The sequence below is a fragment of the Choloepus didactylus genome, chromosome 2 (assembly GCF_015220235.1).
Source record: "Choloepus didactylus isolate mChoDid1 chromosome 2, mChoDid1.pri, whole genome shotgun sequence".
In the NCBI taxonomy this organism is placed as follows: Eukaryota; Metazoa; Chordata; class Mammalia; order Pilosa; family Megalonychidae; genus Choloepus; species Choloepus didactylus.
In genome coordinates this window covers 148,579,980-148,594,335 of record NC_051308.1, presented here as the reverse complement: position 1 = coordinate 148,594,335, position 14,356 = coordinate 148,579,980, and the positions used below count along the sequence as shown (strand labels likewise).

The 14,356-nt window shown below is 41.5% G+C and overlaps 1 protein-coding gene across 2 annotated transcripts in view; it reads right to left on the bottom strand.

Moving 5' to 3' along the window:
- The window catches only part of BCAR3 (BCAR3 adaptor protein, NSP family member), a 140,528-nt gene that overhangs the window by 75,083 nt on the left and 51,089 nt on the right, over nucleotides 1-14,356 (bottom strand). The window lies entirely within an intron of this gene.

Sequence of the window (14,356 nt, the reverse complement as noted above, 5' to 3'; positions counted from 1 at the left end):
AAAAATCTTAAGTAGAGAAGAAATATGAATTTAGATTTAGATCAATAGGAGTTCATTATGTGTGTTCTAAATGTTTCTGCAGTTTTACAAATGCTCTTAAGTAGCAGGGGACCCTCTAGTGCTCAAAATGTTGTCTGCAGGTCCATGGGGGTCCCAGAGATCTTTCAAAGGGCTGGAAGGTCAAAACTACCTTCATAATAACACAAAGATATTTTTTGCCTTTTTCCCTGGGTTGACATTTGTACTGATGGCATAAAAGCAATGGCATCTTAGCACAAAGCAAGGTAGGACCACCTAAGTGGACTAACAGTTATATTTCTTGCAAATCAAAACTACAATGAGATATCATTTCATACTCTAGAATGGCCACTATCAGGAAAACAAACAAACAAACAAAAAACCCCAGAAAACTACAAATGCTGGAGAGGATGTGGAGAAATAGGAACACTTATTCACTGTTGGTGGGAATGCAGAATAGTGCAGTTGCTGTGGAAGACAGTTTGACGGTTCCTCAGGAAGCTAAGTAGAGAATTGCCACATGAACCGGCAATCCTGCTACTAGGTATATACACAGAAGAACTGAAAGCAGGGACACTGACAGACATTTGCACACTGATGTTTCATAGCGGCAATATTAATAATAGCCAACAGATGGAAACAATCCAAGTGTCCATCAACTGACGAACAGATAAACAAAAGGTCATATTTTCATAAGGTGGAATATTATTCACCTGTAAGAAGGAATGAAGTCCTGATTCCTGCAACATCATGGATGGAACCTTGAGGACATTCTGTTGAGTGAAACAAGCCAGACACAAAAAGACAAATATTATATGGTCTCACTTACATGATCTAATTATAATGAGCACACTCTCGGAGTTAAAATCTAGAGTACAGGTTACCAGGAGATAGAATGAGGGGAGAGAGTAGGGAGCTGATGCTTAATTTGTAAAGAATTTTTAATGATATTGATTGTAAATGTTTGGAAATGGATAGAGGTAATGGCAGCACATTACTGTGACTTAATTAACATTTCTGAATTATGGGTGTGATTCTGGTTGAAAGGGGAAGTTTAGGGTCATGTATGTCACTAAAAGGAAAGCTAGAGGATAAAACATGGACTGTATAACATAGAGAACCTTGTTGTGGATGATGGCTGTGGTTATAGTACAAATATAAGGATATTCTTACATGAACTACAACAAATGAACGTCACTATTACAAGGTGTTAATAATAGGGTGGTGTGCTGGTTTGTATATATTATGCCCCCCAGAAAAAGCCATATTCTTTAATGCATTCTTGTAGGGGCAGACATATTAGTGTTAAGTTGGAACCTTTGGATTAGGTTGTGTCTATGGAGATGTGACCCACCCAACTGTGGATGATAATCTGGTTGGATAATTTCCATGGAGGTGTGGCCCCAGCCATTCAGTGTGGGCCTTGATTAGTTTACTAGAGCACAGTATAAGCTCAGACAGAAGGAGTGAGCTTGCTACAGCCAAGAGGGACACCTTGAAGAATGCACAGGAGCTGAAAGAGGAAGGTCCTGGGAAAGCCATTTTGAAACCAAAACTCCGGAGCAGACACCAGGCACGTGCCTTCTCAGCTAACAGTGGTTTTTGGATGCCATCAGCCATCCTTTAGTGAAGGCACCCTGTGTTGATGCCTTACCTTGCAGACTTTATGGCCTTAAAACTGTAACTTTGTAACCAAATAAACCCCCTTTTTAAAAGCCAATCCATCTCTGGTATTTTGCATTCTGACAGCATTAGCAAACCAGAACAGGTGGTATCTGGGAAAAATATAACTAATGCAAACTATGGGCTATAGTTAACAGTAATATTGTTAATAGTCTTTCCTCAGTTGTAACAAAGGTACTATACCAATACTAAATGTCAATAATAGGGGGTTATATGGGGTATGGAATTTTTCTTTTTGGAGCTATGAAAATGTTCTCAAATTGATTGTGGTGAAGAATACACAACTCTGTGATTATACTGAGAGCCATTGATTGTACACTTTGGATGGACTGTATGGTGTGTGATAAAAACTGTTTTTTTAAAAAAGGAAAAGAAGTTGTATTTCTTACTACCTTGCACTCAAAAAAAGAAAAAAAAACACAAGTTTCACTTATGAATCTCCTTGATGAAACAGTAAGAATTATTAATTGTATTAAATCTTGACCCTTGAGTATGTCTTTATAACGTCCTGTGTGAAATGTGAAGTACTCAAAAAGAACTTCTGCTGCATTCCCAAGCACAATGGTTGTCTTGAGGAAAGGCAATTGTGTGACTGAATTGTAAGCTGAACTAATTGCTCTTGCATGAAACTCTATTTTTACTTGAAAGAACGTCTGACAAATTACAGTTATTGCCTTGGGTATTTGGCAGACATTTTCTCGAAAATGAACGAAGTGAGCCTGTCACTACAGGGAAGGCAACTGACAGTATTTGTTGCCAATGATAAAAGTCGAGCTTCCAAGTGAAAATTAGAAATTTGAGAAGCTGTATTCACCCCCATGAGTTTGACAGCTTCCCAATACTTTAAAGACTTTTCCTGATGAGATCAGTGGTAATATGAATGAACATGAGTTTTGATATTGTATAGTGAAATATGCTAACACTTGGAAGATATGTATAACTCAGTAAACCAATATCTTCCAAATGACCAATGCATGATGGCAGGAAATGATGCATGGATAAAAGATACATTCAAATTGCAAGACAGACCAATGGATTTGAAAGTAACAGGGTAAGAAAAGTTCATTGATATGGTTTCGGATTCCACCTTGCAATTCATGTTTAAGGAATTACTACTTTTCAGGTATTAGCATAGTATCAAAGAAGAATATATATAATTAGCTGAAAAAGCTACTAAAATATTCCTTCCTTTTTTAACATATTTATGTGAGGCCAGGTTTTCTTGACTTCAACCAAAACAATCTAACACAACAGATTGAATGCAGAAGCAGATAGGAGACTCAAACTGTCTTCTATTAAGACAGACACTAAAAAGATTTGCAAAAATGTAAAATTATCACTCTTCTCATAAAATTTTGTTTTGGAAAAGAGTTATTTTTCATAAAAATGATATTTATATTTGCATGTAATTTATTCTAAAATAAACAAACATTTAAACATTCTTCCATTTTAATTTCTAATACACTATAAATATCAAATAAACCTATAATCCACATAACAAAAGCTCTTTGGGGTCCCTAATTATTTTTAAGAGTGTACAGAGGTTCTGAGACCAAAAAGTTTGAGAACCTCTGCCCTAATACATCTAAGCTGTTTGTTTATACAATTTTGATTGAGTCACAAGTTTTCAGCTTCATTGTCTATGGAGTACACTAAGATATACAAATAGAGGGGTGCTTTTAGTTTTACAAGTAGCTATCGTAAATGCAATAATGCTTATTACAGAACATTTGGAAACTGAGAAAAATGTACCCCCTCCCCCCAGAAAAACCTTAACTGCCAGAAAGTTTCACTTTGACCTATTGCTGACTCTGAGTTAGTCTACTCTAGGTTTTAATGTTACAGGAATTCTTGCACAAATGTACACCAAACCATCTCAGTCGAGGACAACTCCACCCTTCTAGTACTGCGCTTGACTCCTCTTTTCCCTCACCCCACATCTAATCCACCAGGAAATCCTGAGAGCTCTCCTTTCACAATATATATGCAGAATCCTCCCTCTTCACCACCTCTCCTGCTATCACAAGGTCCAAACTACCATCAGCTCTCATCCGGGTAACCTCATGGCCTCCCACTGGCCCCCTGCTTCTGCCTCTGCCCCTCTGCAAACTGTCAGCAACACGGAAGCCAAAGCAATACTGAGAAGGCTCCCAATCTCACTCAGGGACTCTGACATTGCCCTACGCCTGCCTCTCTCCTTCCTCATTGCTCTCCCAAATCAGCTTCCACCCCTCTCACTCATGTCCACTCCCTCCAGGCCCTCTGGGCTCCCTGCATTTCTTTGGCTTCAAAGCCTGGTGCTTCCTGCCTCCTCTTCCCCTTGGCATCACACAAGGCTCACCCCCATCTCAAAAGTCACCTTTCCTAGCCACCCTATCTAAGATTTAATGCCCCCTTGCCCCAACATTTCATAGCTCCTTTCCCTGATTTACTTTATCTGCTTAGCACCCATCACTACCTAATATGATTTGCTTGGTTGTCTTATTGTCTGTCCCCCCACCCCACCCCCCAACTCAAGTATGAACGCTACCTGGCAGGGACTGTCATCTGTTTTGTTCCCTGCTATATCCCTCGCCCCTGGAACAGCGAGTGGCAGGTGGTAGACACCATAAAAATTTGTAAAATGATTATGTAAAACAGGAAAACATGAGAAAGAATCCAAATGCCCGTCAATAGGGACAGAATTCCAATAGAATACTAGATAGCCATTTAAAAGAAGGAGGTGGAGCCATATATTTAACATGGGATGATGTCCAAAGAGAAAAGCAGGCTGCAATGCACTGTGTATTTGATTTTGGACATAAACAAAAAATTTTTGCTAAACGTAACCTCATTGCTCTTGTAACAGTCTGACCATCTCGGAGCTTCCCCTAAGACCCCTACCAAGACCTCTCCCCAGTCAGCCTGGGCACGCGCTGTCCCACAAGCTAGGGTTCTTCCCCAACCATCTCTAAAGTGTTGATTTCTGTCTTCTGCCTCCTTCCTGCCAAGCTACCATTTTTTCAACTATCAAATCACAATTGAAACACAATTTCTTCCAGGGAAATTTCTTGGCTACTGCAGGCAAAAATTTAGACCAAATGCTGACCCCCCAACTCAAAATCTATATACAGCATCATAGCACTTTAGAGCTTTTCTTCCAAGAATGTTCGACAAATAATTCTAATAGTAAAATGCCTTGGCAGTCTTTATCCATCTTATATGAAGCCAATTGTGCTGGTTTGAATGTATTATGCCCCCCAAAATGCCATTATCTTTGATGCAATCTTGTGGGGGCAGACATACTAGTGGGGATTAAGTTGGAACGTTTGGATTAGGTTGTTTCCATGGAACTGGGCCCCACCCAATTGTGGGTGATAACTCTGATTGGATAATTTCATGAAGGTGTGGCCCCGCCCATTCAGCATGGGCCTTGATTAGCTCACTGGAGCCCTATTAAACCTCAGACAGAAGGAGCAAGCTTTGCTACAGCCAAGAGGGACACTTTGAAGAACGCAAGGAAGCTAAGAGAGTAGCTGCAGATGAGAGACTGTTTGAAGATGGCCGTTGAAAGCAGACTCTTGCTCTTGAGAAGCTAAGAGACGACAAACACCCCAAGAGCAACTGAGAGTGACACTTTGAACAGGAACTGCGGCCTAGAGAGGAACGTCTTGGGAGAAAGCCATTTTGAAACCAGAACTTTGGAGCAGACGCCAGCCACGTGCCTTCCCAGCTAACAGAGGTTTTCCGGACACCATTGGCCATCCTCCAGTGAAGGTACCCGATTGTTGATGTGTTACCTTGGACACTTTATGGCCTTAAGACTGTAACTGTGTAACCAAATAAACCCCCTTTTATAAAAGCCAATCCATTTCTGGTGTTTTGCATTCCAGCAGCATTAGCAAACTAGAACACCAATGAAAAGCATTTGCCTTATTATATACTGTAAACACAGCCCTTCATTCTGAAGTTGTATATATAATGCCACAGCACACTTTTACATTTAATATTAAAAGCTCTCTGAGTATTTGGAAACTGATTTGTAGCCAAATTCTGTGTGGTTGTGACATTTCAGTACCACTAGAGGGCAGAGTTTAACAGCAAACAATTCCAGTGCTAACAATCCCTGCCTCCCATTTTGGTGCTGAAGAGTTTTTTTGGACCCTATTGCTGATGACAAATATGTCTGAACCACTGAGGTTTCATTAACTACAGTAGTAAAACAGTGTATACCCCTGCCTGAATATGCAAGTATTTAAGGTGATAACAGTGACCCCACTGTTTCCCCCCCTGTACCAGGATGGCTAGAGCAAGGCAGACCTGAAGTTAGATGTGGGAACTACCTTGCTGTTTCAAAATAAAAACACTGAAGAATTTCTAGAAATGTTTTTTTTTAGAAAGGCTAGGGTTACCTTCTTTGGAAAACATAAAGATTTTTGGAATAACCTCACTTTCCATTCCCTCAATTTAAATGCCCTTCACATCTGGTTGTGTGTGGTCACCAGGCAGCCATATCTACTAAATATTTATTCAGTATCTCTAACAATAGCAGTGAACAAGAAAAGGTCATTGCCCTCAGAACTCACATTCGAGTGGGAAGAAGTTGTTTAAAAAGTAAAAACCGAGTGCAGGTGCTATGAGGATCACATAGAGGGTGTCAACATGGTGACTGGGGAGGCTGCTTTTAGCAGTGAGGTAAGGGAAGGTCCTCAGAGGCAGTGAAATCCGAGTTGAAATGAGCCAGCCACGTAGGCAGGACTGTATAGCTACATATGCCAGGCACATGGGAAGACCTTGACATGTATTAACTCATTCAATCCCACATTCTCCCGTATACTGTTAAGGAAATTGAGTTCCAAACAATTACAATAACGTGTCCAAAGTCATACAACCAAGAAAGACGGGGCTCTACATCCCAAAGTTGGCTTCTGCGCCCACTCTAAACCACTCAGCTAGACTGTCTCAAGAGAACCCTCCAGGCGGAGGGAAAGGCCAAGACCCAGGGGCAGTCAGGGAAGCCAGCATGGCAGAGGGTAGTGACAAAGGGAGGGCAGGGAGACAGGAGATGAGGGAGAAGCCGGCACGGCCAAATCGGGAAGGCTTTCAAGTCCAGAAGCCACAGCTTCAATCCTTGTTTACATTTTAGTTTTCCAATCTCTTTGCCACCTCTGTTTGAGGTCCAGAAGAATCCTCTTCATTCAGTGAGAGAGGAGGGTGCCTCGACTTCAAGGCTGGAGCCTGCAGCACAGATTATGAATGTGAACCGGCCTTTCTGCAGACCAGGCTCCCTCTGAGCACCTTAGAGAGGAGCTTCAGGGTTTTAACTTGCCTCAAAACTTCAAGTTGAGGAGGCCCTGGACTCAGAGGGCTGGGGGAAATTCACTTCTCTCTGACTAGGGACATGGAGAAAACTCCCTCCGGCTGCACTGGCAGAGTGATATCTGGCCTGAACAGTTATCCAGACAGGCCCCAGACAAAGGCTGTCAGGAGTCAAGCACCTGCCTGCCAACAAACTGATCATCTGGTGATGGCAGAAGATGCCAGACATGATGATATCAGCAGAAGATGCTGCTCAGAAACCACAGGTCTACACCACAAGATGTTGAAATGTGTCCAAGTCGTGCATTGGGTGGCAACAGCACTGTCTCTGTGATCATGCAAGATCACAAAACTTGCACAAGGATTCACTGCTGTGTCATCAGGCAAAAAATACGTGATGTCAGTGATGCAAGGTGGCACCATGAAAGTTTCAGCATGAAAAGAGAGTTTTTTTGTGGAAAGCCTACTAACATTGTTCAGGAGACAAAACAGGAACAGCAGAGGTGCACAAAGTCTACGGCAGGGGTCAGCAAACCTTTTCTGGGGCCAGACAGTAAATATTTAGGCCCTGCGGGCCATGTGATTTCTGCCATAAATACTCAAATCCACCACTGCAACCTGAAAGCAGCCAACAGATAGCTATGGCTATGCTAGAATAAAACTTGGTTCATGCACACCAAAATTTGAATTTTATATAATTTTTACATTCTTTGTTTGACTTTTTAAAAACCACTTAAAAATATAAAAATCTTTTTTTTTTTTGCTTGTGGTCTGTACAAAAACAGGCAGCAGGCTAGATTTGGCCTTGGGATGTAGTTTGCTAATCCCCTTGTCTAAAGACGTCCCCAAATGCTCAAGAATTAACTTAAGGCCATTGTGGGAAATAGGCTTCCACTGAGAAATCTCCTTTCCTCCCTAAAATATTTACTGGCATCTGGTAAGATGCCAAGCACTAGTGTGAACTCTGAAATTGCCCCTGACTTCCTCTCCCTTACAACTTCCATTTAAGTCTTGCCAGACTCTGTCAATTTACCTAATAAAATGGCTCCTAATTCTATCTCTAAAAGGCCTCTAGCACCTGCCCAACTTTCCATTCCCACGGCTACTATCTTAGGTCAGGACCTTCAGAATGTTTTCCTCCTACTGAATAACTCATAACACATGATATATGCTCAAAAATAGCTGTTGAATAAGCCAATACAGTAAAAAAAAAAAGAAAAAAATCTACAAGCTCAGTACTTTCTCCATTAGATCAGAGGTCTGGCTTCACTGATGTGGTTTATTTCAAAACCAAAAATTTCCCCTACTAAGGTGGCAGCACTTAAGGGCTAAAATATGATAAGCTGCTTGCTTGCTATTTTAAATTCAGGCTTATGGAGGTTTAATTTGCATGTAGTAAGATTCACTCTTTCTAGGGGATAGTACTGTGAGCTCTGACAAATGCCTACCGTTGGGTACCACCACCAAATCCCAAAAGGTTCTCTCATGCCTCTTTGCAGTCAGCCTCTCCCCCTAACCCCTTTACAACCATTGTTCTGTGTGGCCTTGTTTAGAACACCATGTAAATACAATCAGAGTACGTAGCCTTTTGAGATTGTCTACGCTCACTCAGCATAATAAATATATTTAAGTCATCCATGCTCTTGTGTGCGTCAATAGTCTGCTCCTTTTTATCACTGAGTATTGTACATTGAATGGGTATACTGCAGTTTATCCGTTTATCAGTTGAAGGGCATTTGGGATATTTCCAGTTTCTGTCAATTATTAATTATGTTGCCATAAACATTCGAGTATGGATTTTTTTGTATGGCCATATGTTTTCATGATAAGGTTTTCCTTTTTATAAATAGCCACATTTTCACAAGCCTGAAGGATAAGTTTCCATTGAATGAGGGGTTGTCCTTCTATTCCTATTCTTGTCTTCCCATCTTGCCTCAGCAATTTTTTTTAATTGTAGTAACATTAAACCAACCTCCCAAGAATAACTGCAGAGAATGTCTTTGGGGTGGGGTGGGAGAAGTTGGATGGGGCCCCTATTTAGCGCTCTGAATGCAAGCCCCAGAGTGAGCCAGGGCTGTTTCCCATTCTCCGCTGGCAGCGTTTGATCTTCTGGTCCCACAGGGGATGGATCTGGCTCTGTGGATGTTGCACACTCAGGCAAAAACCTGCAGAGCCAGCCAATCAGTCCATTATTTGGTTCATGCAACTTGTTAAAATCTCACGGAATGTACAACGTGCCATTGTTTTTGTAAGTCCCTTTCATGACTCTGTTTGCTGGCTAATTCAGAGCAGACTGGCCTGTTTTCCCTGCTGGAAGAAAAGACTTTCCTCAAAGACAGCTATTTAGCCGTGACCATGGCTGCAGCCATCTTGAGCACAAAGGGGAAGCTGACGTTATGCCGCCCCTTCCCCCACCCAGGCATCCGACAGCCAAGGGCACTACGTCTTGGCCCTGGAATTTGTATCATGACTCCTTTTTTAATCTGCTGGGCAGCCTATTGTATACACAGCTACCTGCAGGGGATGGCCTTGCTGAGCTCTGCGTCTTAGACAGTCTGTAATGTGTCTTATAAGACCCTCTTGGAAAGAGCATTTTCGGGGCATTAACCACACAAAGGACCAGTTTCTAAGTTGCTCCGGGCTCATGAGTTGTTCGATCTGGGGGAAGGAGATGTGGAAGGGTCCTGGTCTATACTCGGATGGAACAGTCCAGCCCTGTCCCTTCTCCTAAACTGCAAGACGAGCTGAGCTCTCAGAAGCTGCAAATTATTTAATTAAAGCTCACGAGTGGTTCTAGCAAGGATCCGCCAAGTGCTAACTACAAAAGAGAGAGCATTCATTCGCTAGGAAGCTGGCCAGGAACAAAAGGCTGCGCTCCGTCTTTGACACTTCCTTACTAGGGTCACCCGGGGAGCGGGCCTTTGTCCTGGGGCTGGCTGGACTTGACTGCCTACCCCTGAGAATGTGCTGGCCTATTCTCCGCTGTTGTGAAAAAACACTCAGCCCAGATTTTCTTTTCTTTTCTACTGTTATATTTTCCCATTTATCTTTGTTGAGAGCGATTTATTTTAAATTGAAAAATCTATAATAAACATTTCTTCTAAAAGAAAAATCATCCAGCTCTGCTCTAGCCAATCACCTCCTCCCCTCAAAAATATACTTTTAAATCACCCCCAGAAAAGAGACTCTTTGCTAAAATGATTATAAGAAGGCTCGTGTGTTAAAAGGAAGATAGGTATAAAGGGGAAGTGGATAAGAAATAATGTAAATTTATTAAATTGGGGGGAGGGAGATTCAAGGGAAGGCAATTCCTGAAGCTTAAACTAGCCCCAGGAAAAAAATGAAAAGAATGATAAAAAGTGAATAAAAGAAGGTTTCAGAGGTTCAAGAAGGGATTACAAAAATGAAAGCATAATGGAACACAAAAGCAAATGTAGGAGTGTTTGGTGATAAATCTCCAATTACTGGAGGTAATACAATGGGTGGGCAATTATTATCTGTCATGTCCTTGTGTTTAATGTCTGAAGCACAACGTGAAGTACTGCCCTTGTTCCAATCAACATGGCAATTTTATGAACAAGAGTTACAGGATAATTACTACTTGCTAATATATCTTGCCCTCTAGCCTACCACAGGCACAGAGGATCTAAAAATGTTAAGTCAGAAGGGACGTTAGCTCACCCCCTGGTTTTCTAGTTGTGGGGAAGAGGAAAGGTGGAGAGAGAAGGGGACATGGCTAAGAACCAGGGTAAGGTCCAGACTCCTGGCTCCCTTCCCCAGGGAGTCTTGGGGGTTGTGTTACTTGGAACACTACCTGGGAATGCTACCTGGGAGGGGTAACAGACCGTGCTACTAATATTCATCAACATTTTAGCACAATTATTTTATCAAAGTTTCTAAGCAGTTACCTGACACAGGTCCAAGCAACTGGACACAGTAAAGACATTTTCAATGGGGGTAAAAATATGGCACAACCAAATGGGAGCAGTAAATAGGTAGAGTAGCCCAGAAGATAAACTCTACTTCACAACGCTGCCTAAGGCTCCTGCCCCCAAAAGCTATTTCCTTCTACTTAAAAAAAAAAAAAAAAAAAAATGCCTTTATCTAGGATAAAGTATGCTAGGTACGCAGAGGAAAATTCCAGAGCTGTACACCAGGAACTAAAGTCACTAAGGACATGGTAAATAGCAGGAGGAAGGTAGAGACAAGGTGCAGGTTTCTGCTTTCAGTCTGGAAGAAATGGCTTCTTTCAGATACAATGAAAGAAAACCAATTATATTCTATTACAGAAATTGTGATTATACAAAAGTTAAAAATTAGACCTTCAAGATAATCATGCTTCAAACTACTGTGGGGAAAAAAAAAATGTGTGTGTGCATGTGTATGTGTGTGTGGAGGGGGTGTGTGTGCTAGGAACACAAGGAAAATGTAGAAAAAGATAAAAGCAAAAACACCCCTTCTAATGGCCAGAACTAGAGAGATAGAAACAGTGAAGAACAAGATTCCAAAATCTCCAGGCTACTTTTGGATCTGCTCTTTCCTATCATATCCTAATATCAAATTCAGCCTTTGGGGCCTAGATGCTGTGGGGAGGCCCCACTTGGAGGCAAGCTCGTGGGATAAGCTAAAAGGAACGCCAAAGAGCCCTGGGGCTTCCCAGCCAACACCAGATTTCCCTTTATTCCACACACAGAAGCACTGCTTGGTAGCTAAGCAACCATGAAACTGGTCCTCTTGCACGCCATGTTAATTCACTGCACTGAGTGTCAGAGGACACAGAATACAAACTGGACAGAACTGAATTTTGTTTCATTCTCTACCCAACCCTCTCCTTCCCCAATGCTGCATTCCCACCTACCCACTGGTTAGTTACAGGACTCAGCCTTAAGTGTCTAGTCTCCCCAGACCCAAGGAGGCAGGAGGCAGGAGACAGAAAGTCTCCACTGGGGAAGAGAGCTGTATTTAAAGAGAATCCTGGGGCAGGATTCATACTCCCCCCTGTACAGCACAACTTGGTGCCTTACTCCCAGACAAGACTCAGGGATCAGACCACCTGCCATTCTGGGGTCACAGTGAATCCCTAAAAACTTGGCTCTTTTTTTTTTTTTTTTTCCTAATAATTAGAGAAGTTGTAGGTTTATAGAAAAATCATGCAGAAAATACAGAGTTCCCACATACCCCACCTATTATTAACATTTGGCATGAGATTGATACATATGTTACAATTAATGAAAGAATGTTATTATAATTGTACTATTTACTATAAAATTTGGCATCTTGGCCCTTCTTTCTAGGCTGATAAATCTGATGCTACCAGAGGAGCCCCTGAGACATGACGTACTTCACACAGAATTTTTTCTAATTTTCTCCATGCCCAGGAGGCATTCAGTGGGGAAAGGAATTGTAGGGAAAAGAAAGCTCAAAGTCATCCAATGGCTCTCTCACAGCTCTTTCATCTTCAGACACCCTCCAGCCACAAAACCACCAGGTTTACCAAGTCTTCACAGCACAGCCTCATCAGCCAGGCTCGAAGAGGCAACTCTATCTAAGAAGTGCTACCACAGACCCAAGCTGGTCCGAGAAGACTGGCCCATGGGTCCCCTGGGACCTTAGGTCAGTGACCTCCTATGGACGTGCTTTCAAAGCTTTAGTGCCCACAGAGGCAAACACAAATACCCCCACAGACACAAAACAATCCCCCCCCCAAGACATTCCTCCAAACCAAAGGCAAAGTTTTAGTATCATCTAAGCTACTGCATGTCATTCATGAGTATCAATTGTTATGCACTGAACTCTACTGACTAAGATGAGATACCAGGGTTATGGATGGCTCCCAGTTATCGGGGGGTTTCTCTGCCCTCCCCTGCAATGAGATTGGATGGAGCTGCTTTAGTTGCTCACAGGATGCTCCTCCTCAAGAATTTGTTGAGGTCTCCAAAAATTACTAGCTTCTCCTAATCTGTCTGAATCTGATCAGAGCTTTATAAATAATGTGTCTGCATCCCTCTGATCTAAAGAGAGAGGAAATGCCAAAAAGCTGGGGAGAAGGCATGGGTACAAAGAGGAGCAACGGGCATAAATAATCTGAAACCGGGTGCTGCCCTTGGAAAAATGAAGGGAAGTGGCTCCTAGGAGGCAAGCACATTAAATCATGGCATGATTTTTCCTAAAAATGTATGATGCGTTTGGGCATAAATCCAAAAAACTATGTGTGACAAAGCAGAGGTCTCTCTTTTGTAGGAGGTGGCCAGATTTAATTACAGTTCTCAAACAATAAATTAATACACATACTTGCATGCACACACCCCAGGAAATGAGGGGGCAGAGGGAAGAAATGAAAAGGTTTTTTTCTCTGTGCTCAGAAGGAAAACATTGCTTAGAAGTACTGAATGTCTGGAAGCATTGAATGCCAGCCCCATTGGAAAGTAACAATTATTGACCATTATTTCAGATTAGCCTTGAACAAGAGGACTGTTATTGGAAAGGAAAGAGCAGTTCACAAAACTTCAGGGAGTCTGCAGTCCACTGAAGGTAAACACAGGCCCATTACTCCTTGTCCACTATTCCAAAATCCAAAACACTTTGAAAACTGATTTTTTTTTAAAAATTCATTTAGCAACAAAATTAACCCAACCTCATTTGGCGGCAAAAACTGACCTGAAATGTTTGGAAGTGAGTAGAGATGATGGAGCACATTATGGTGAGTGTAATTAACAGTGCTGAATTATGTGTATGATTGTGGTTGAAAGGGGAAGTTTAGAGTCATGTATGTCACTAGAGGAAAAACTAGAGGATAAAACTTGGGACTGTATAACACAGTGAACCCTTGGTGGACGATGACTGTGATTAATAGAACAAGTATAAAAACATTCTTTCATGAACTAGAATAAATATACATCATATTACAAGAAGTTAATAATAAGTAGTATATGGGGAAAATGCACCTACGGCAAACCATGGACTATAGTTAACAGTAATATTTTAATTTCTTTCATCAACAGTAAAAAATATACCTCACTTATGCTAAGGGTCAATAATAGGGGGGAGATAAGATGTATGGGATATCTTTGTGTTTTTTTTTTTGAATAATGAAAATGTTTTAAAATTGATTATAGTGATGGATGCAAAACTATGTGATGATACTGTGAACCACTGATTGTAAACTTTGGATGGATTGTATGGTGTGTGAATATATCGCAATAAAACTACTTAAAGAGAAAAAAAAAACTGACCTGAACCAATGTAAAGCCATTTAGTCTATTTATCCCACTTGGTGTGAAATGTTCTCACATTTCCCTGCAGAGACAATCAGTTTGATTATGGGGTGCCGGCCCCAAATCCTTTTGGGGGGTGTTAA